Source organism: Phyllopteryx taeniolatus, chromosome 8 (assembly GCF_024500385.1).
Source record: "Phyllopteryx taeniolatus isolate TA_2022b chromosome 8, UOR_Ptae_1.2, whole genome shotgun sequence".
In the NCBI taxonomy this organism is placed as follows: domain Eukaryota; kingdom Metazoa; phylum Chordata; class Actinopteri; order Syngnathiformes; family Syngnathidae; genus Phyllopteryx; species Phyllopteryx taeniolatus.
The window spans coordinates 18,388,478-18,410,245 of record NC_084509.1 but is presented as its reverse complement, the minus strand read 5'-3'; the positions used below and the strand labels follow the sequence as shown (position 1 = coordinate 18,410,245).

The 21,768-nt window shown below is 44.4% G+C and overlaps 1 protein-coding gene across 1 annotated transcript in view; it reads left to right on the top strand.

The window, feature by feature from the left end:
- The first annotated feature begins 456 nt into the window (after window positions 1-456).
- The window catches only part of numbl (NUMB like endocytic adaptor protein), a 78,273-nt gene continuing 56,961 nt past the window's right edge, over window positions 457-21,768 (top strand). Inside the window, exon 1 of the mRNA XM_061781214.1 lies at window positions 457-914. The gene's annotated coding sequence lies outside the window, so the exon portion shown is untranslated. The remainder of the gene's footprint in view (window positions 915-21,768) is intronic.

The window sequence follows — 21,768 nt, the reverse complement described above, 5'->3', positions numbered from 1 at the left end:
ACATTCTTCAAAGTAAGGAGAAGCGGGGATTAATATGGTCTATAATGAATCGTGACAAGTTACCACAACTGCTTAGTGTATGGCCATGTCCATAATAAATGGACCACAGTTTCTCTTACGGTTCTTAAATCTTTGCAGGTAGAAATTGGTGGGCTAAATTCTTAGATCATTTTGTTGGAAATCTCTTTAAATTTGTTGGTGATAAAAAATGGATGTGGCAAGAGGCCAAACCTTATCCCAGTTAATGCCTCCTACAAAAGCAGACCGGTATGACAATGCAGGAGGTGTGCGCACAGTGTCACTGTTCTTATTTCTGCTGTCGCCTGTAAAGCTTTAATTTGATGTGATCTTTTTCCACTTTCCATGGAGGAGGTGACGTCAAGTGGAGACAAGCCACGGCGGGTGTCTTACCGCACAGTGGCGCAGTGGAGCGATGGAAACACGCCTGCCCCTTTTCATGCTTTTCCACTCTTCTCCCTGTCCTTTCTGGAAAACATCAATGGGAAGTGTGGATTTGCATGTCCGGCCGTGTGTGCCAATGGGCGCACCGGGAAGGCCGTCTTAGCGGGTGGGCCCAGCCCAGTAAGTAAGTGCACAGTGAACGGGTAGGCAAAGCATCCGAGCTGTGCTAAGAAGAGCCGCGCAGACAAACGCTGACTTTTTCGGCCTTTTCTCTTCAATGCACGCGTAAGGTCGTCGTGTTGTTGTAACGCCGTGTGTGTGTGTGTGTGTGTGAGTGTGCGAGTGTGCGTGTGCGTGTGTGAGTGCCCCGCTTGAGTGCCGCCTGCCGACACCATACATTGGCGTCATAGAGCAGATCATCGGCATCCTCGGAAATACCACAGAATTCCCCTTTTTGATACATTCTCGCGCTGGACTTACAGAGTGGTGCCGATCATCCGTCGTTCTTCTGGGTGAGTTGGCTGAATACAGTCCGATGGGGCATCCCTTTGTGGTGTACTTTGCACGGTTATTGCCTGACGATGAATGGCCTTGCAGGTATATGTAACAATAGCACGATGCACTTAAGAGATTGTGGCGGAGAAGAGGAGAGATTGTAATTGGATGGTCGAGTAGCATCTTTCCCATTTTTCTATCAGGTATGTGAAATGAATGACACGTGACCCTGAATTTGATAACAGATCACGTCCATAACCCAACATTATAAAAAAAAAAAAAAAAACACAACAACTATCTCATAGTGGAACTTTGGTCTGCGCTTAAATCCATGTTAATATGATAAACAGTTCATGTATGGTAAATGAAAGCCCATAATTCTTTATACTTCTATCATATCCTCTCTTTCTATGAGTTTAGACAGAATCAAATTAATGATGTGGTTATTAGGGTTGTTTTATTGGTGAGGTTTGCAGCCTGCTTTTCTAAGGATCATAATTGGCATCCTCTCACCAACTTGTGTTTTTCAGGCCCGGTCATGTCATCTCGAATTTCATGGAGTTTGTCTTTGAAGAAAAGCTTGCTTTATCAAATTGTGATGCAACACAATCTCAAGGATTATTATTCTTTTAATTATCCATCCATCCATTTTCTGAACCTCTTCTCCTTATTATTATTATCCTTATTATTATTATTATTATTATTGAGGCAAAGGATGGTGGTAAGTCAGTGTGCGTCCATGTGCTGTTCCATTGTGTGTAGACCTCCATCTGTTCCATGACATGACATTCTGTAGAGAGTACTGCTGTTATGGGGGGCGGGGGGTCTGACCCATTGCCTCAGAGGACAAGAGAGGATCACATGTTGTGCATTAAGAGAGTAGGTGCAGGATTCAGGCCACCCTAGCCCACACAAATCGTAGACCACCTGTGAAGGCGGCTTCTGGATCTGACAGGAGGCGGGCATAAAATGAGAGAAGGTGTGACGTTGATTTAGTGTTGGTCATTATTGGGTGCAATGATGGCCAGATACGCTTTGGTGCATAGACCAAATTTGGTCTAGAAGCGAGGTTAGCTTTAGGATAGTCCTCGTCAGTATTTTCAGCAAGGTAAGGTAAATGTACACAGGACTGTTTTCAGTAAACTAAAAACTCTCGTTGTGGATGCTTGTTCATATAACAATGGCATTTTGTATACCGAAAAGTACTTTTTAAAACATGTCTCAAAGCAGAGGTTTTTGAAAACGATCACGTGATCGCTCCAAACATTTGAAAATGAAGGAGGTGCGGATCTAGTAGGTGTTGAGTCTGGCCATACAGTTAGAGTCAAAACAGTAATAGTGACAGACAGCGCTGTCGTAGAATTTGTGCTTATGATGCTTCTCCAGCAAGGTGCACAATTTACTGTGAGCTACTTGTTAAAAGTGCAAAATGCACGTTTTTTTTTTAGTGTCACTGCCAAGTACTGGCCTGGCATACATATTACAGCATATTTGTAAATCTCCTTGACCAGAGTATTAAAAAAATGAAAAGGAAAAACTTCCTTTTTTTGTTGTGTTTGTAGAAACATAACTGAGCTGTGGAAGATGAGTGCTAACAAGGTTAAATTTGGGGCATGAGTAAGGCTATGTTCCCACTAAATGATTCCAATAATTTGGTTCTCTGGGCTGGACCAAAGCAGAAAATAAAACATTCTTTTGCGTTTTACATTGCACATTTGGTCCTGCTTCATAGTGCCGTTAACATTAGACCAAAAGTTTCCACGTAAGAAGTATGAAGCAAACATTAGCAGCTCGACTGAGAGCCACATCGGGATATTACTGGGGCCAGTAATATCGAAACAATAATGCTGTCTGCTGGGTTAAATGCAGTCTGAGTAAATCTTAATAGTTGTTTGCCCCTGGCTTAATTTCCTTCATATTTACAATATTTCTGCTCGTTCTATTTGGTGATATAGCATTGCGTTTATGGTGCATTTAGTTGTTCAGTTGGACTTTGCCAAACTGTTTAAGTCTGAGACCCACCTCTTCAACCTGTCAGTCTTTTTTTTTTTTTTTTATACACACCAAGGTCTGGATGGCAGTATTGATACTTGATAATTCTGTACGAAACCAGTGAACACGCCCAAGATTGTTCCAAGATTAAGTTCTGGAAGCATTGATTTTGGCTTTGTTTAAATTTTGGGCTAGATTACAACTGGGTTTTGTCTGGAATTGAGGTGAGGGTTTAAAGTTTGAAAACGTGAAGGCTGTGCGCGCTTTCTAGGACAATTTGGTCTGAAGAAGCTAAATGATGGAACACTGTCATGAATATACCCAACCGCTAATCCAACACGTGCATACATTCCATGTACGCACACTTTCCACATCCGCTTAGAACATTTCCCGTCATACAGCTCTTATTGCTACTTTCACACTTGGTTGTCTTTTGTTGTTCAACCGCATGCACCCACAATACAAGGGGGCAAGGTTTGGCTCAGCTGAGAGCACAATACGACCGGGGTCGAAGGTCATCCAGCTGGCCAATCATAGTGCTGTCTGCGTTGACTGGTAGCGGGTGTCGCCCCCCTTTGTGCCGGTCAGGGCGGGTCCGCTAAACAAGCAGCTCCACTTCCATCCCCGGTCCTGCTACTGCCGGTGGCCACATTGCACTTCCTCCGAATCTGAACGCTGTATTGGTTCCTATAGCCTGTACGCTTGGAATTGACAGGTTTGAATCGCTGAGAAACATTGTATGCAATTTGAGCATGAACCGTATGCTCTAGCAACTATACTGAGATTTGTGTCTGCATTTATTCATTAAGTCGATGAATGAACGCATGTAATTAACAACTGTTCAACTGAACAGAGAATTGCATTTCTGCTGGTGGGATGAATCAAAAAGCAACACAATTAGATAATGGGATGATGGGTACTTGAATTTTGTTCAAGAGGGGATGGGCAAATGTTAGCCATGGGAGGTTATCTGACAACAATATGAATATGGGATATGGCATAAAAGCCAGAGTGCAATAATGGATTTTGAAGAACAGATAAGAGACCCTTTTAAAACAAAAGACGTAGTAGACGGAGTAGACCACTTCTGTCATTTTGTGGCAGTATCTCCTCTCCTCATACCATGTAATCATACCAAAGACATACAGGATGTACTTCTCGCTAACATACTGTATACTTACATCACCACTCATCTTAATTTGACACATTTTAACACACGTTTGGATCACTGCTTTCAGGGTCTCCCTCCAGTATATGCATTCAATTGAATGCTCTAATTTCTGCTTCCCCATAGTTAAATTCCTACACGCACGCACGCACACACAAACAATAATATGCTTACAGTAAAAAGACGTAGACATCTTTGAGCGCATGATGGACTCAAGCACTCATGCATTGTATTCCTACGGATTTATACAGTAAATGATTGGAACAATGATTTTGACTGCCTGTCTAGTGAACAGTCACGGGTGCAGACACAAATTGGTTGCACTAAAATGCTGATGACTTGCGTGTAAGTGCATGTGCACGCCTGTTTTCTTTTCCATTAGCAGTTTATTTCCTTGCTTCAGTTGGCCGTTTTCCTCTCTAAATAACAAGAAAGGTGCAAATTGATCTTTTGCTTCTCTCACAAAACAGAATTTGAATCATTGCAACTAATAACGGTCACTTTAAAACACACTTGTTCTACTGTTGTCTTATTTATTTTTGTTGTGACCCATTTCTCCCTGTTTCGATGAGCGCTTGAATTCCAGACTTCCAACAAGCATATAAAACTCTCTCAGCTTTCGCTTTGCTTTTTATCCAGTTTGTCCCAAAATTCAGAATGTAATGTAATGTTTTATAAGATTGAGTTATTTTAAAATACCAAAAGCTTTCTCCGACTCTCTTGATGTGATGTCAGCTGTGTGGAGTTAAGCTTTCCAAGAGTGGGGGGAACAGACTACAGTAGCATTGAATAAATGTCTCCGCTGCTTGAACTGATGTAGACAAAGCGATTGTTAACAACAGAGTAGACAGAACCAAAGGCTATCGGAGCACAAAGACTATTCAAGGGAGAAGAGTTGTGATAGTAAAGTGAGGCGGCAGTGACAACTCAACAGCAAGGCGATGGGGTGCATGCACGCGATATTCCTTCTGTTCGGTGTAGCATGCACATATGTGGAATCACCTAACTGTTGGAGGAAGGTAGAGTGAGCTTACACCTGGCTGAAGAAAGAATGAGTCACTGCAGAAAAGATCGTTATAGGATATGTCTTGAGAAAAGTATCTTGCGTATACTTAAGTATCAAAAGTAATTTTTTCACATACATTTACTTCAGTATTGGAAGGAAAAGTATTTTTTAAAAGTGAGTGGTTAGAGTTATCCAATGTTTCTATTTATTCCCAAGTTTTTTTTAAATTTAAAAAAAATTTTTTTTAATTATTTAATCTACATCAGGGGTATAGTTAAGAGATCCGCGTGTTGGCTAATGGGTGGAGTTAGCTAGCCCACATTAGCCTGGCTATCACGTTTACCATATACCTAAACAATCTCATGATAACGTTTTCACTTCTGGATTAATACAAATGAATTCAATTTACCAGGTTGGACGGGGAGTGTTTGAATGCCAATATTTCTGTCACTTTACAGGTAGGCACTTCAGTCAATGTACAAAAAGCATAGTCATAGATACGCACGCGGGTGGGTTGTCTAACGTTATCCTCGTTTCTACCATCGCAGAGTTCACCACTGTAGTTGGCTAAAATTGTGCCTTAATAACAAGATAATAAACATATGTTCCTCTGTTTTTAATGGATGCCATATGTTTTTGATACGCACAATAAATGGCAAGTTGAATCTAAAATCTATTTATGTTTGTGTTTATTTATTTTTATCTGTGTTTGAAATTGCCTCACTAGAAATGTTTGGAGACATGACAATGCAATTTCCTGCTATACGCACAATGTGAATTTAAGAAAAACACTGTTGATGATCTAAAAGAGGAAACCAATTGGTCGTTCATTAAGTGAAATGTCTCATTTTCTGTATTCATGTGTATTCATAATTGCTCTTTAACCAAGCAAAAATACCTTTTGTCCAAATACAGTAGGATACTCAGTTACTAATTGCAGCACAACTGGATGCAAATTCTCATTTGTGAGAGGTCTGCTTAATCTCACTTTTAAATAAAGTGAAGAAAAATGAAGTCAAAGCATAGCATTTAAAAAAATTATTTTTTATCATATCTATTCAATGTCCCCTCCTTGAGCCGTCACCTTATCGTGGTGGAGGGGTTTGTGTGTCCCAATGATCCTAGGAGCTAAGTTGTCTGGGGCTTTATGCCCCTGGCAGGGTCACCCATGGCAAACAGGTCCTAGGTGAGGGACCAGACAAAGCACGGCTCAAAGACCCCGTATGAAGAAAATAAATTATGGACTCAGGATTCCCTTGCCTGGACGCGGGTCACCGGGGCCCCCCTCTGGAGCCAGGCCTGGAGTTGGGGCTCGAAGGAGAGCGCCTGGTGCCCGGGCCTGCACCCATGGGGCCTGGCTGGGCACAGCCCGAAAGTGTAACGTGGGTCCCCCTTCCCATGGGCTCACCACCTGTGGGAGGGGCCATAGGGGTCAGGTGCAATGCGAGCTGGGCGGTGGCCGAAGGCGGGGACCTTGGCGATCCGATCCCCGGCTACAGAAGCTGACTCTAGGGACGTGGAATGTCACCTCTCTGGCAGGGAAGGAGCCCGAGCTGGTGTGTGAGGTCGAGAAGTTCCGACTAGATATAGTCGGACTCGCCTCCACGCACAGCTTGGGCTCTGGTACCAGTCCTCTCGAGAGGGGTTGGACTCTCTGGAGTTGCCCACGGTGAGAGGCATGTGTGGGTATACTTATTGCTCCCCGGCTCGGCGCCTGTACGTTGGGGTTCACCCCGGTGGACGAGAGGGTAGCCTCCCTCCGCCTTCGGGTGGGGGGATGGGTCCTGACTGTTGTTTGTGCCTATGCACCAAACAGCAGTTCAGACTACCCACCCTTTTTGGAGTCCTTGGAGGGGGTGCTGGAGAGCGCGCCCGCTGGGGACTCCATCGTTCTGCTGGGGGACTTCAATGCTCACGTGGGCAATGACAGTGAGACCTGGAAGGGCGTGATTGGGAGGAACGGCCCCCCCGATCAGAACCCGAGCAGTGTTCTGTTATTGGACTTCTGTGCTCGTCACGGATTGTCCATAACGGTCACCATGTTCCAGCATAAGGGTGTCCACATGTGCACTTGGCACCAGGACACCCTAGGTCGCAGTTCGATGATCGACTTTGTGGTCGTGTCATCGGACTTGCAGCCGCATGACTTGGACACTCAGGTAAAGAGAGGGGTGGAGCTGTCAACTGATCACCACCTGGTGGTGAGTTGGCTCCGATGGTGGGGGAAGATGCCGGTCCGACGTGGCAGGCCCAAACGTATTGTCAGGGTCTGCTGGGAACGTCTGGCGGAATCCCCTGTCAGAAGGAGTTTCAACACCCACCTCCGGCAGAACTTTGCTCATGTTCCGGGGGAGGCGGGGGACATCGAGTCCGAGTGGACCATGTTCCGCGCCTCCATTGCTGAGGCGGCCGACCGGAGCTGTGGCCGTAAGGTGGTCGGTGCCTGTCGTGGCGGCAATCCCCGAACGCGTTGGTGGACACCAATGGTGAGGGATGCCGTCAAGCTGAAGAAGGAGTCCTATCGGGCCTTTTTGGCCTGTGGGACTCCTGAGGCTGGCAAAGCGGAATGCAGCTTTGGTGGTCGCTGAAGCAAAAACTCGGGCATGGGAGGAGTTCGGTGAGGCCATGGAGAAAGACTTCCGGACGGCTTCGAGGAAATTCTGGTCCACCATCCGACGTCTCAGGAGGGGAAAGCAGTGCACCATCAACACTGTGTATAATTTGGGATGGGGCGCTGCTGACCTCGACTCGGGACGTTGTGAGCCGGTGGGGAGAATACTTCGGAGACCTCCTCGATTCCACCGACACGCCTTCCCATGAGGGAGCAGAGTCTGGGTTCTCTGAGGTGGGTTCTCCTATCTCTGGGGTTGAGGTCGCCTAGGTGGTTAAAAAGCTCCTCGGTGGCAAGGCCCCAGGGGTGGATGAGATTCGCCCGGAGTTCCTCTAGGCTCTGGATGTTGTAGGGCTATCCTGGTTGACACGCCTCTGCAACATCGCGTGGACATCGGGGACAGTGCCTCTGGATTGGCAGACTGGGGTGGTGGTCCCCCTTTTTAAGAAGGGGGACCGAAGCGTGTGTTCCAACTACATGGGGATCACACTCCTCAGCCTTCCTGGTAAGGTCTATTCAGGGGTGCTGGAGAGGAGGGTCCGTCGGGAAGTTGAATCACAGATTGAGGAGGAGCAGTGTGTTTTTTGTCCTGGCCGTAGAACAGTGGACCAGCTCTACACCCTTGGCAGGGTGCTCGAGGGTGCATGGGAGTTCGTCCAACCAGTCTACATGTGTTTTGTGGACTTGGAGAAGGCGTTCGACCGTGTCCCTCAGGTGGTCCTGTGCGGGGTGCTTCGGGAGTATGGGGTACCGAACCCCCTGATACGGGCTGTCCGGTCCCTGTACGACCGGAGTCAGAGTTTGGTCCGCATATCCGGCAGTAAATCGGACTCGTTTCCGGTGAGGGTTGGACTCCGCCAAGGCTGCCCTTTGTCACCGATTCTGTTCATAACTTTCATGGACAGAATTTCTAGGTGCAGCCGAGACGTAGAGGGGGTCCGGTTTGGTGGCCTCAGTATTGCATCTCTGCTTTTTGCAGATGATGTGGTTCTGTTGGCTTCATCAAGCCGTGACCTCCAACTCTCATTGGAGCAGTTCGCAGCAGAGTGTGAAGCGGCTGGGATGAGAATCAGCACCTCCAAATCTGAGACCATGGTCCTCAGTCGGAAAAGGGTGGCGTGCCCTCTCCAGGTCGGGGATGAGATCCTGCCCCAAGTGGAGGAGTTCAAGTATCTTGGGGTCTTGTTCACGAGTGAGGGAAGAATGGAACGGGAGATCGACAGGCGGATCGGTGCAGCATCTGCATTGATGCGGACTTTGTATCGATCCGTTGTGGTAAAGAAGGAGCTAAGCCGAAAGGCGAAGCTCTCGATTTACCGGTCGATCTATGTTCCCACCCTCACCTATGGTCACGAGCCGTGGGTCGTGACGGAAAGAACGAGATCCGAAATGAGTTTCCTCCGCAGGGTGTCCGGGCTCTCCCTTAGAGATAGGGTGAGAAGCTCGGTCATCCGGGAGGATCTCAGAGTAGAGCTGTTACTCCTTCACATCGAGAGGAGCCAGATGAGGTGGCTGGGGCATCTGATTCGGATGCCTCCCGGACGCCTCCCTGGTGAGGTGTTCCGGGCACATCCCACCGGGAGGAGACCCCGGGGACGACCCAGGACACGCTGGAGAGACTACATCCTTCGGCTGGCCTGGGAACGCCTCGGGATCCCCCCAGAAGAGATGGATGAAGTGCCTGGGGAAAGGGAAGTCTGGGCGTCCCTGCTGAAGCTACTGCCCCCGCGACCCGACCTCGAATAAGCGGTAGAAGATGGATGGATGGATGGATGGATCTATTCAATGTATCTTCAAATGTTTCATTGCCCTATAATGCATAGTACCGTCAAAGCTTGGCTCAGCTCTCAGCTCTACTTGCCACGGTTTTGGGCTGTCGGATTGTCACATCAGGATAGTAGTGTGGGAATCTGCAAAAAAACTGGATCATTTGAAAAATGTACAATAAAAACAACCACTAAATAGTGTAGTATAGTGTTTTATTATATAGTATAGAATTGAAGGCACAGACAACAGTGCAATTTTTTTGAAAATAATTTTTTTGCCGTGTATTATCGACATTTACACCGTTGTGGCAATTACAAATCCATTCGACCAATGGGGGAACCACCATTGGTTTACATCGTCCATATGGCATCGTCGGCTGCCCATGTACTAGAAATAGTACCTTGTAGTACTTAGTGTTGGCAGTGTAAACGTTGATCAGTGCCCAGCCAAGTGGGTATAATACCTATTCAATCCAATGATGTGAGCACAAGCGTCCCTTTACCAACGTATGATCATCTATCAGTAAATGGATCATCTATCAGTAAATGGTTTCCAAAATATTCCAACCACCTTTCCAAAATATTACAACCAACCCTCTGTATGATGCTGTGCAGTCCTACACCACTACTAACTACAACTTGAATAGTTTGTTTTCCTTAATGTTGTGGAAAAGGAATGGAAATGTCTGATAATGAAGATAATTACAGGTATTTCTATAAATACTATTGTGTTTATACTCGCATGAGGCAAGAAAATGAAGAATATATACACGATTCTGCTTAGATTACCGTCTCACACGTAAGTCTGTATGCATGGAAGTTGTTTTGTTGCTGTGTGCTTGGTGAGGGATCACTTAACTCATTTCTGTTTTTGTAATCATGGTACAAACAGCCACATCTGGTACCCAGCTGCAAATAATAAAAATGGAAGCGTGGAGCTTTGATCTTTTATTTATTATAAGTATTTTATTGCTTCTACGTTTTTATTAAGAAGGAAATGGATGTTTGACTGCCAAGTTAACCATTTAACTATTATTTCACCTCATAAGCTCCTGATTTCCATAAGGACAACAAACCTTGTCACTACTCTGAATAGAACTACATCCTTCTAACTTTGACACAGTTTTTCCTGCAAAATGTTCCCCTGTATTATGTGCAAGACTAAATTTAAGAGTATAAGGGCTCAGGAAGAATGCAGAGGTAAAAATGCTTGCGTGATACATGAGCAGCATTAAAGTTTAGTAAATGCTCCTAAGCAAAGGATGGTAACAGAGAAAGGAAGCAGTCGAAAAGAAATGCCGCTGTCTATGATACAAGGACAAGAGCGAGGACAGAATAAAAAGAGATTCTGTTGGAAGAGGCAGGTCGACTGATGGAGACAGAGAGAGGAGGCAGAAGAGTCATGTGGAGTCAGTTACTCCTCATCAGCAGCTATGCTGTCAGAGCTCCTCACCATAGCAACAATGAGTCATAGCATCGGTAAACAGAGGGAATGTTTTCTGAACCAAAAGGCTGACTGGAAGATTAGCTGTGACATCACTTTGCGTTTTTACAAGAATAGCACACCACAAACTTGTCCATATGGGTTACAACACATGCTGTATGTTGTTCTATGGATTTCCAAATTTTAGAGGTGGGTTGAGAGTTGGCATAACTATCAGTGTTAGTAGAGTATACAGTAGTGTTTGACACAATGACAATTGTTGCTTCTGTCACAAATAGGGTTGGGCATCGTTTTAATTTGAGCGATTCCGGTTCCTTATTTTGATTCCGGTTCCAAACGATTCTGGATTCTGATTCTTTTGGAGGGCTGTGTCAAAAAAGGTTTACATGGTTTCAATAAAGGGTGTCCAAATTATGCACATCCATTTTATTAGCAGCCTGCAGCATAGACTAAAATGAACATTTGACTTGGGGTTCTTTACAACCAGTATCAATATCAAACCTATGAACTAAAAGGCAATGTGTGTGGAACTAACCCAATTGACTTAATATTCATTATTTTTTTAGTTGTTTCAGCTAAAGGTTAAATATAGCATTGTTGAAATCGTTATTTGGGACTGTTTTATCACATCAAATGGTTTATATGTGCAAGTTTGAATTTGACTTCCTGTTTTAAGCTTGTAGCCTTTTATTCTGAATGGCACGCACCGGAACTCAGCATTTTGGTACAAAAAGTAACGTTTATGTGGATTTTGTCCCAATTCATAGTGAAAAAGTTGCTCCGGTGAAGTTTTAGCTCAATATGAATGATTCCGGGAGAACCGGAACGTTAGTCCCGGTTCCAGTCGGTTCTCGATTCTCGATGCCCAACCCTTGTCACAAATCTTTTAAATACGCTGATCATACACAAACATATAGTCAAAAAAATAATCTTGTCAGTGTTGTTTGTTAGTTATTTACATAAAGCGACTACACTTCAAGGCAAAGGGGAAGGTCTAAGGGGTACAATTGGGATTGGCCCTAAGACTACCTATATCACCAAATACTAGATACTAAAACCAACAATTGATTTACAAGTAGAAGTTGGCAAAGTAATGGTATTTGTATAACTTTTAATTCTGTTTTTTATCAAAATATTTGTTTCAACTGTAATTTGAAATGGCGGCACAGTGACCGACTGGTTAGAGCGTCAGCTTCACAATTCTGAGGACCCGGGTTCAATCCCCGGCCCGTTTGTTTGTATGTGCCCTGCGATTGGCTGGCAACCAGTTCAGGGTGTACCCCGCCTCCTCCCCGATGACAGCTGGGATAGGCTCCAGCATGCCCGCGACCCTAGTGAGGAGAAGTGGCTCAGAAAATGGATGGATGGATGGATGGATGTAATTTGAAATCACATACAGTGGTAGCTTTAAAGTCAAATGCCGCTTAAGTCGTACAAAATCAGGATTCATTGTTGTTGTGCTCTTGGTGCCTTTTTGCTTTAGTTTTTGTAGGGTTACTGTGACACTTATTTCACAGAAGCACCACCACCATCATGCATGATGTCAGGTGAAACATATTTAAGTGCGGCGTTAATGTTCAAAATGTCCATAATTTTATAGTGGCATACAAAAATATCAAATATACATTTTAGGAATGAAACCTCTGGCTTGTTTTTGATAAATAATTGTGCCTACTGCACTTCTTCATTTTAATGTTGGTCATGATGGTGGCATTTGGAGACCTAGTATTATCTGAGATTTTACTTGATGTAGCAGTTTGAAAACCACTGCTGTAAGCCATCTCCTTTTGTCTTTTTTTCCCCCTCTGTCCTCCCTCCCTGCTTTTTTTTTTTTTAAACTTGCCTCCCTTTCCTCTCAAGTCATTGGTTTCTTCAACTGTCTCTCTTTGGCCCCTTGCGCTCTCTTCTGTCTTCTTTTTTTTCTCTCAGAGAAGGGAAGTAGCTTTCACTGCCTGCAGGCTCCCAGTGGAACAAACCTCCCATTGTTTGTCTCCACTGGAAGATGAGTAGTCTGTCCAACAAGCAATCCTTGCAGAAAGATTTAGAGTTTGTCAGTGCTGAGGCAGCCACTCAGAACGGTTGTAAATTAGCCAGCCACTCAAACCATCTTGTGCTCTGCATGGGACGCCAGACCGGCAGGTAGCATTGGGAATTTAGACTAGTACATGATGAAACACCTCTTCTTTGGCCAGCCAGGAGTTACGCTAGACACATTATTTATTTATTTAACTTTTTTTAACCTAGGTAAGGGAATTGAGAACAGATCCTCATTTGCAATACCAACCTTGGCCACAGACAGCAGAGTAAAACATCCATCCATCCATCCATTTTCTGAGCCGCTTCTCCTCACTAGGGTCGCGGGCATGCTGGAGCCTATCCCAGCTATCATCGGGCAGGAGGCGGGGTACACCCTGAACTGGTTGCCAGCCAATTGCAGGGCACATACAAACAAACAACCATTTGCACTCACAGTCACACCTACGGGCAATTTAGAGTCTCCAATTAATGCATGTTTTTGGGATGTGGGAGGAAACCGGAGTGCCCGGAGAAAACCCACGCAGGCACGGGGAGAACATGCAAACTCCACACAGGCAGGGCCGGGGATTGAACCCGGGTCCTCAGAACTGTGAGGCTGACGCTCTAACCAGTCGGCCACCGTGCCGCTCAGAGTAAAACAAAGAAAAATAAAAGATAAGTTCTCTTGAATTTCAATTTATTATCTTTTCAAGACATCTTGGACAGTGCTTTGCTTCCAACTTGTGGGAGCTGTTTGGAGAAGGCCCTTTCACTTTCTCACACACGCACTCCCGGTCCCAGAATAATGGAAGCGTTTGTAGCTGGAAAGTCTGGGCAAATTCCATATTTTCTTCGATCTTCAATTTCCTTTAGATATAATAATGGCCAGGTGTTCCAGTACTTTCACCCGTATAATATGAATGGATTTCACGAGACAGACTGCATGACTCTGTTGATTTTTAAGACACCTTACTTTACTACTTTTTTCAAAATGTAATCTATTACCTCTGTTTATGTGTTTATCTGACTGTCCAACTATCAACATAGTATAATCAAAACTACCAGACTAAGCGTCACAAATCTCATCATCTTCTAATGATGATCACATTTTGGCCCACATCATTATAAGATAGCATAAATGCAGCATTGATGGAGTGATGCTCGACTGTATACAGTTTAAGTAGTTTTCCTATTAGACTTTGACACCTTTTGCCATGAAATGTTTCGGTGTGTGTGTGATCAAATGTCATTGTCATGTCATCAGAAGGTTTGCTCACTCAAAGAAAAAACTCCCCCCATTACTACTCCAAATGGGACGTTACATGCTAAAATCACATATGACAGATTCCAACCTATGAACACATATCATCAAAGTCTCACACACAGCATTACAACAAAGTGGAAGGGATTGTGCAAATGTGCCTAAAGCCATGTGTGCAAGAACAAGAACACCTTGGTAATGCTCAGGAAGCAAACTGGAATCTTTCCAACAACCAGTCTAAACTTTAGTCTGCTAACAGTATAACAGCTACTCTATTCTGCTTTTTTGTTTTATGTTTTTGTTTTTTTAATTACAGTAAAAGAGGCATCAAGACCTGCAGTGACTATATAACTTCACTATGCCCAATGTAATTTCCTACACACAATGTGATTAAAGCCATCAGAGATATTGCAGATTAATCAAGTGATCCAGTGGTGATTAAAAAAACTATTACAGACAGCTAAATTGCACGGACTTATTGTTAGCTGTTTGCCACTCCCATCACTGTGAAACGATGGGATCCTCTTTTTAGATTAGTTCTTATTAGCGCCATCACAGCCACAGCTTTGACAGACCTGAAAACTCCAGTAACATTGACTTTCTATTGTTTCAAGGCGGAAAGTACTTCACATCATTATTCACATGATATTTCTGATATCATTTTCCCAGTTTTGACTGAGCTGTGCTAAAACGACTCTACTTCCCATAATGGAATCTAGAGTGATTTAAATTCATTATTTTTAATTGCCGTGTGTCCCAGAAAGCCTTAAGAGAGTAATCAAAACGAAGTGTGCAGACTGACTCCCTGCTCCTAGAATCATAGCAAGATAGTGGAGATGGCAGTGTGACACAGCAAGGAGGTTGTGTGATTTAATTCGAACCCCATGGCCTGATTAGTGTTGCCTGTCTCCCTTCATCCCTCTAGCACATGTCATTCTCAGTGGCTGAGTAGAATGCCTCCGTCTTGTCACCCCTTGGCTCCTGTCTCCACTTGTGTGAGGTTAACAGAGGGAGGTCAAGTGGGTGTGGTGGGCTCAAGAATGCACAGGGTGGTGATGCTTCTTGATCACCAGCTGGCTTCTGACTCAATGTGCATGTGCAGAATATTGGAAGACTCTTGAGTGTGTGTGTGTGTGTGTGTATTTTGCCTCTTATGTCGCTCAGTATGTGCCACATAGGGAACTTGTTCTTGCTCTACATTCTCAAGACCCTTGAAAATCGTAACCCCTTTTGACCCACTGTCTCAGCCGCACACTCGGCAGCTTTGTCGATTTTCCCCTCTTACATCCGCACGTAACACATTTCCATGCCCTCTTTCCTAACATCATATTTACATCCCGACAGCCAACTTCCATAAATACATAATTCAGACACAGGCTTATGATTCTTCTGGAGGATATACATAATGTATGCTCACTTACTGATCCTCTGTCCAGCTGTATTTTTTTAAAGGAGAGAATAATAATAAAGACGCACAGCACAATTAAAAATTTTTTTTTTCTTTTTCTTTCATATCCTTGGTGCACAGTTTTTTCTAATACAGTATTGTGGCTGGTAAATGGCCCTGTTGTGGATGATAATTTGGAGCGTCTGTCCCTCCACTTAAGTTATTTAGCAAAGGCGTGTAATAGGTAGGTTTTTATGAAATGTGTGCTTCTGCTAAGCCTGGACAGACAAAAGGGCCGTACTGCATTTACATTAATGAGTACCAAGAAAGCTCAACCTACAACACAAAAGCAAAAATGATCCATATCAAAATAGCAAGGTTATATGAGTGACTGTTAAAAGGTAACAACAACAACAAAAAAAAACCTAAAAAATAATCAGTTGATCCTATATTAATCTGAAAATAGCAATGGCCTTAAGATTTTGTGCCAAATAAATAGCGTTAGAGCCTAATTTCACCCTTCATCAGTCTTTTGCCTTTGTATGTTTGTGTATGTAGGTCTTGTGTCGTGCCATACAATCTGTCCTTATTTAATATTCACATGGCTAACCCTTGGGGGTAAAGAATTGGAGGAAAGGAGGACTTGGACTAGCGGAGTTTTAGGATTGAAAAGAGGGCATATGATCATCTTTCTTGCGCTTGCTGGAAGTTTGTCAAAGGGAAACTTATACAACACAGATTTAGACAATTGATTGGCACTCTATGTAAACTGCACATTGTGCTTTAATACACGCACACACACACACACACACACACACACACATGCTCACACACACACACACACACACACACACTCTATTAAACTTGACAACTGTATGAATTACTGTACCTTAAACCAGTTTTGAACTGAACAGAAATTAGGAAATATTTACTCCAGGTCTGGTTAAGTAAATCAGTCACTTTTACACTGTGCAAATATCCAACAAACTAATATCGATTCATAATTTTTGTCAGGGTCAAGAGCAGGGGTGTCAAACTCATTTTTGTCACGGGCCACATTATAATTATGGTTTCCCCCAGTGGGCCGTTATGAATGTGAAACCACATAATTGTATAATCACCTCATCAAATCATTATATTTACAATACACAACAAATTGATGGGTTTAACATCAGAAGTCAAGGATAATAGTTTGTTCAACTATTGCTGAAGTTATTGCAAAAAGGGTTTAGGAAACAAGAAATGTTTAAAATATCTCAGCGTATTTATTTATTAGATATGACAATTTGAAATTTTGGTACAGATTAAAAAAAAAACTGGGAGTTGGCATTTGTGATTCGCTTTTGAGGGCCACGTAAAATGATGTGGCGGGCCGGATCTGGCCCCCGGGCCTTGAGTTTGACACCTATAGGCTAGCGACTCAGCTCTTTAGTGAAAGCTTTTAATAACATGAGTCACCTGAAACATAACCTGCAGGAACTGATGATCATCCTAAAGTCATCAAAGAGTTGCTAATTGAAAATGAAATGCTAAAGAAATGCATTGAGTGCTATAACCATTGTTAAAACATCACAGTATAATGTACTGTAACAATCCCCAGATAGAGTGGATATTTGTTCGCATTGTAGGGATGACAGAGCAATCTTGTGGGATGCTTTGTAAGAAATTTGAGACAATGCCAAGACATCATTGCAACAGTCCTACTCTTCTGCCCATGATCTCAAGGGCCCTTCGACAGTAGTCATGATGCAGACTAGCTAACAGTCTACAGTTTCTTTTGTTCCAAATCCCAAGTCATTATTGAGGAACTGCCGCCCTATGCATCAATTTTCTATACTGCTCGTCCTCATTAGCATTGTGGAGGAAATGGAGCCACTCCCAGCTAATTTTGGGCAAAACTTGGACTGGTTACCAGCCAATCACAGGGCACATATAGACAAAGAAAACTATTCACTCTCACAGTCTTACCTATGTGGCGGGGGAGACTGCACTGTCTGTTTGTGCCCCTTTCTTACTTCTGCTGAATATACCTTTGCTTTGTTTTGCCTTACAAATATAGATTCGTCATAAGATTTGAACAGTGATCTATCCAGGGAACACGTCTTCAGGCTTGAGGTATCAGAAAAGTCAGTGTAAGAATAATTCTGTCTCCAGGGATTTTGGTTGGGACACGGTGCAGGATTATGTTTGTTTTTTTACACATTATGGCACGATTGTGAAGCACAGTTCTGCTCCTATTGACAGATGGTCGAGTGTGGCGCGTGTTTGCCCACATTTGGTTAAAGAATTGGGGGATGGGAGTTTGTGGGGAGTGGGTGAAAGGGGGAAGAGAGGTGTGGGTAGAGGTCAGCGGAGACACAGCTGGTGAGATCCCCTCTCCAACCAGCTGCTGCCTCAAAAGAGTCTGTCAGCAGCCTGCTTGGCGGCCTGGGTTTACATGTCTTCTCTTTCTCTATGTCCTCCTTTCTGCTCCCCTGTTCCCCCTCTGTTACCCTCCAGACTCAGCCCAGCTGTTCCAAAATATCTGCTACTATGCACCTTGACCTCAACAGTAAAAGAGAGAAAAAAAATCATAGCTTTCTTGGCTTCCTTGTTGGCAGAAACCCAATTGGTCAAATCAAGAGCGTCTCAGGAGGTGGTCTTGTCTGTTGGGTGCCTGTTCGACTAGTCACAGGTTTGACGGAGCTTTTAGTTGTTTTCCTTGCAGACATTGTAATGGAATCGATCCTGCATTACTTTGAGATATGCTTGCTAATTCTTACATTTTTTTATTAATAATGTGGATTTATATGGTTGACTTGGGGCTCATGGTGGGTGTCAGCGCCTCCTGCCTCGGTCGAGGCCGCCTTCTGGCCCTGCTCTGGTCACTGGGCTATTGTTGGTGGGGAGGGTCGGAATTAGCTGTAGGGTGGGGAGGGGCTTCCCCCCTATTCTCTGTGGTCGCCCGGCCGGCTGCAGGAGTCTAGCCTCCTACTTCACACACACTGCACATTTTTAGTACTCACACTGTACATACTCCGCACAGTGGGCACACTCATTTCTCATTCAGGGTCACCTGGGGGACTGGCACCAGATATGGTGGGGCGGGCGCCGGGTGCTGGAACATCTGTGCTGAGTTCCGGTCTAGTCGCCCTCCTCCCCTTTCACTGCTCTGCCGGTCCTCCTGTTTTAATGCATCATACACCCGTCTGTGGGAGGAGGGCAGGGTCAGGCTGGGGAGGACACTCGGTCAGGTGTCTCTGGCCCGCCATGCCTTTCTCCCGCAAATTCTTAATGCACTACATACATTCGCACATCCTTTGGGGTGCTGGTTGACCTGGGTGGGTGACGGTTGCGGGTCAGTATTGCCCTGTGACCGTCTCGCCTCACCTCCACCAGTTTCTCCAATTTTAATGCACTAAACCCCACCACACACAATCACTTTACAGGGATAATGGTTGCCAGTTGGGGACCTGGTAACCATAGTAATCGGGTGGGTGGTAGGTTTTCACATTTCTCTTGGCTTGACTCCTGAGGTCTGCCCCCAGCCCCCTCCAGTTGTTGGGCCGTGAAGGGGAGGGGGTACGCCACACCCCCACCCTCCCCCTTTGTACTCCGCCTTCATTTCCCGTCTCTGAATACTTGTGGCTGTGTGATATTTCAGTTTTTCTTTTTTAATAAATCTGCAAAAATTTCAACAATTCTGTTTTTTTTTCTGGCAATATGGGGTGCTGTGTGTACATTAATGAGGGAAAAAATTAACTTAAATGATTTTAGCAAACCGTCACTGATGGTGTAGTGGTACACTCGCCTGACTTTGGTGCCGTCAGCGTGGGTTCAGTTCCCACTCAGTGACTGTGTGGTTGTGCGAATGGTTGTCCGTGTCTATATGTGCCCTGCGACTGACTGCCGACCAGTTCAGGGTGTAGTCCGCCTTTCGCCCAAAGTCCGCTGGGATAGGCTCGAGTGCCCCGCAACCCTAACCAGGATGAGTGGTGTTGAAAATGGATGGATGGGATGGATTTTAGGAAATGGCTGCAATATAACAAAGAGTGAAAACTTTAAGAGGGTCTGAATACTGTCCGTACCCACTGTATCAACTCAGAGGTTCTTACAGGCGTTTAGACACTAAAGAAGAATCCCAGTGCACCATTCGTCAGTAGCACTGCCTTGCTCATTTTCCCAAATCCTGGCCTGCCCTTTTCTGTCCTCTCTTGTTCTCTTGGTTAGTTATTGCCTGTCCTCACCTGGTGTCCCCTGGTGAGGACATGCGTGTGTTACTTGTGTTCAGATATCTAGACTGTCTCACGATTGTTCTGCTGTGGTTCTCACCCCTCGTCTCTTTGCTCACCCCTCGTCTCTTTGTCCGCTCTATCCCTCTGTCTGTCCCCTAAAACCCTTTTCTGCCCGGCTGCATTTTCAAGAAACATCAGAATCATAACATTTTTAAAAAATAAGCAGAGGGAGTATTTCAAATTCCCCTGTTGCACAGCAAAACCGTTCCAGCACAAAGGCATACAGATCCACCATTCTGGGAGGCCATGTAGCTGAACAGGACAGGTTTAAAAAAAAAAAAAAAAAAGAAATAAAATAATGTGGATGTAGTTTCGATTTTGTGCTATGTAATGTGAGTGCGACTGGTTGTTTTTTTATCTATGTGCCCTGCAATTGGCTGGTAAAGAAGCGGTAAAGAAAATGGTATTTATACATATGGATGACAAAAATTATCAAACTACATTCTATTCAAGTACCACACCAGTCAGTTAAGTACACTGCATTCATGCAGCAAAAAATTAAACAATGATTTTTTTTTTTTTGTCAGCGTAAAAATAATCTCCATTCACATGGATCAGCAAAAAACAACTGAAAACTGTAGTTGGACACAACAATTTATAAAAAATAAATTAATAAAAAAGAAGAGGGCTTTCATCTGAGATTTCCTGGCCAATGTTAGCATTTCTTGGCTTCAAAAATGCAGTTGGCATGTTCTATCAGCAAGAATTTCATTCATTCTGTAAAAATCATCCATTGTCAATGATCCCCAACTTTAGACAGTGACTGGAAACGTGTCACTTGTCAAAGATTTTGTATATTCGTTTGAAAGAACTTTACACAAAGTATTTCCATACACCTATTACATCTGTTAACATTTATTGCCATAATGATTGAGAAAAAAGGGGAGGGTTTTGCCCTTTGGTTTTATTGAAAAGTTTTATGCACAAATGACGAATTGTCAAAACAATCCACATACGTACTTGCAGACCCTGCAAAAACAACTAAAAAGCTGTAATATTCATGCCACGCCAGCATTTGGCAATGTCTGCATGAGCAAAACACTATGTGCTCTGCCTTCTGGCACGTCCAAAGGTGTCTTTTTCAATACCCTTTATCAGCATACATGGTGTATGGGTTTAGAATCCGGTATATGCGCAACCTACTTACACATTCGGCAAAACCGGTAAATGACATCCATCCATCCATCCATCTTCTATACCGCTTATCCTCACTAAGATCACGGGCGTGCTGGAGTCTATCCCAGCTATCTTCGGGCGAGAGGCGGGGTACACCCTGAACTGGTCACCAGCCAATCGCAGGGCACATATAAACAAACAACCATTCGCACTCACATTCACACCTACGGACAATTTAGAGTCTTAAATTAACCTACCATGCATGTTTTTGGGGTGTGGGTGGAAACCGGACTACCCGAAGAAAACCCACGCAGGCACAGGGAGAACATGCAAACTCCACACAGGCGAGGCCAGGATTTGAACCCTGGTCCTCAGAACTGTGAGGCAGATGTGCTAACCAGACGTCCGCTGTAGCATAACAAATTTGTATAAATAAATGATGTACATGTACCGTAATTTCTCGTGTATAATGCGCAGTCTACAGTCTACCATGTGTTTGTGGACTTGGAGAAGGCGTTCGACCGTGTCCCTCGGGTGGTCCAGTGGGGAGGTGCTTCGGGAGTATGGGGTACCGAACCCCCTGATACGGGCTGTTCGGTCCCTGTACGACCGGAGTCAGAGTTTGGTCCGCATATCCGGCGGTAAGTCGGACTCGTTGGACTCCGCCAAGGCTGCCCTTTGTCACCGATTCTGTTCATAACTTTTATGGACAGAATTTCTAGGCACAGCCGAGGCGTAGAGGGGTTCCGGTTTGGTGGCCTCAGTATTGCATCTCTGCTTTTTGCAGAAGATGTGGTTCTGTTGGCTTCATCAAGCCGTGACCTCCAACT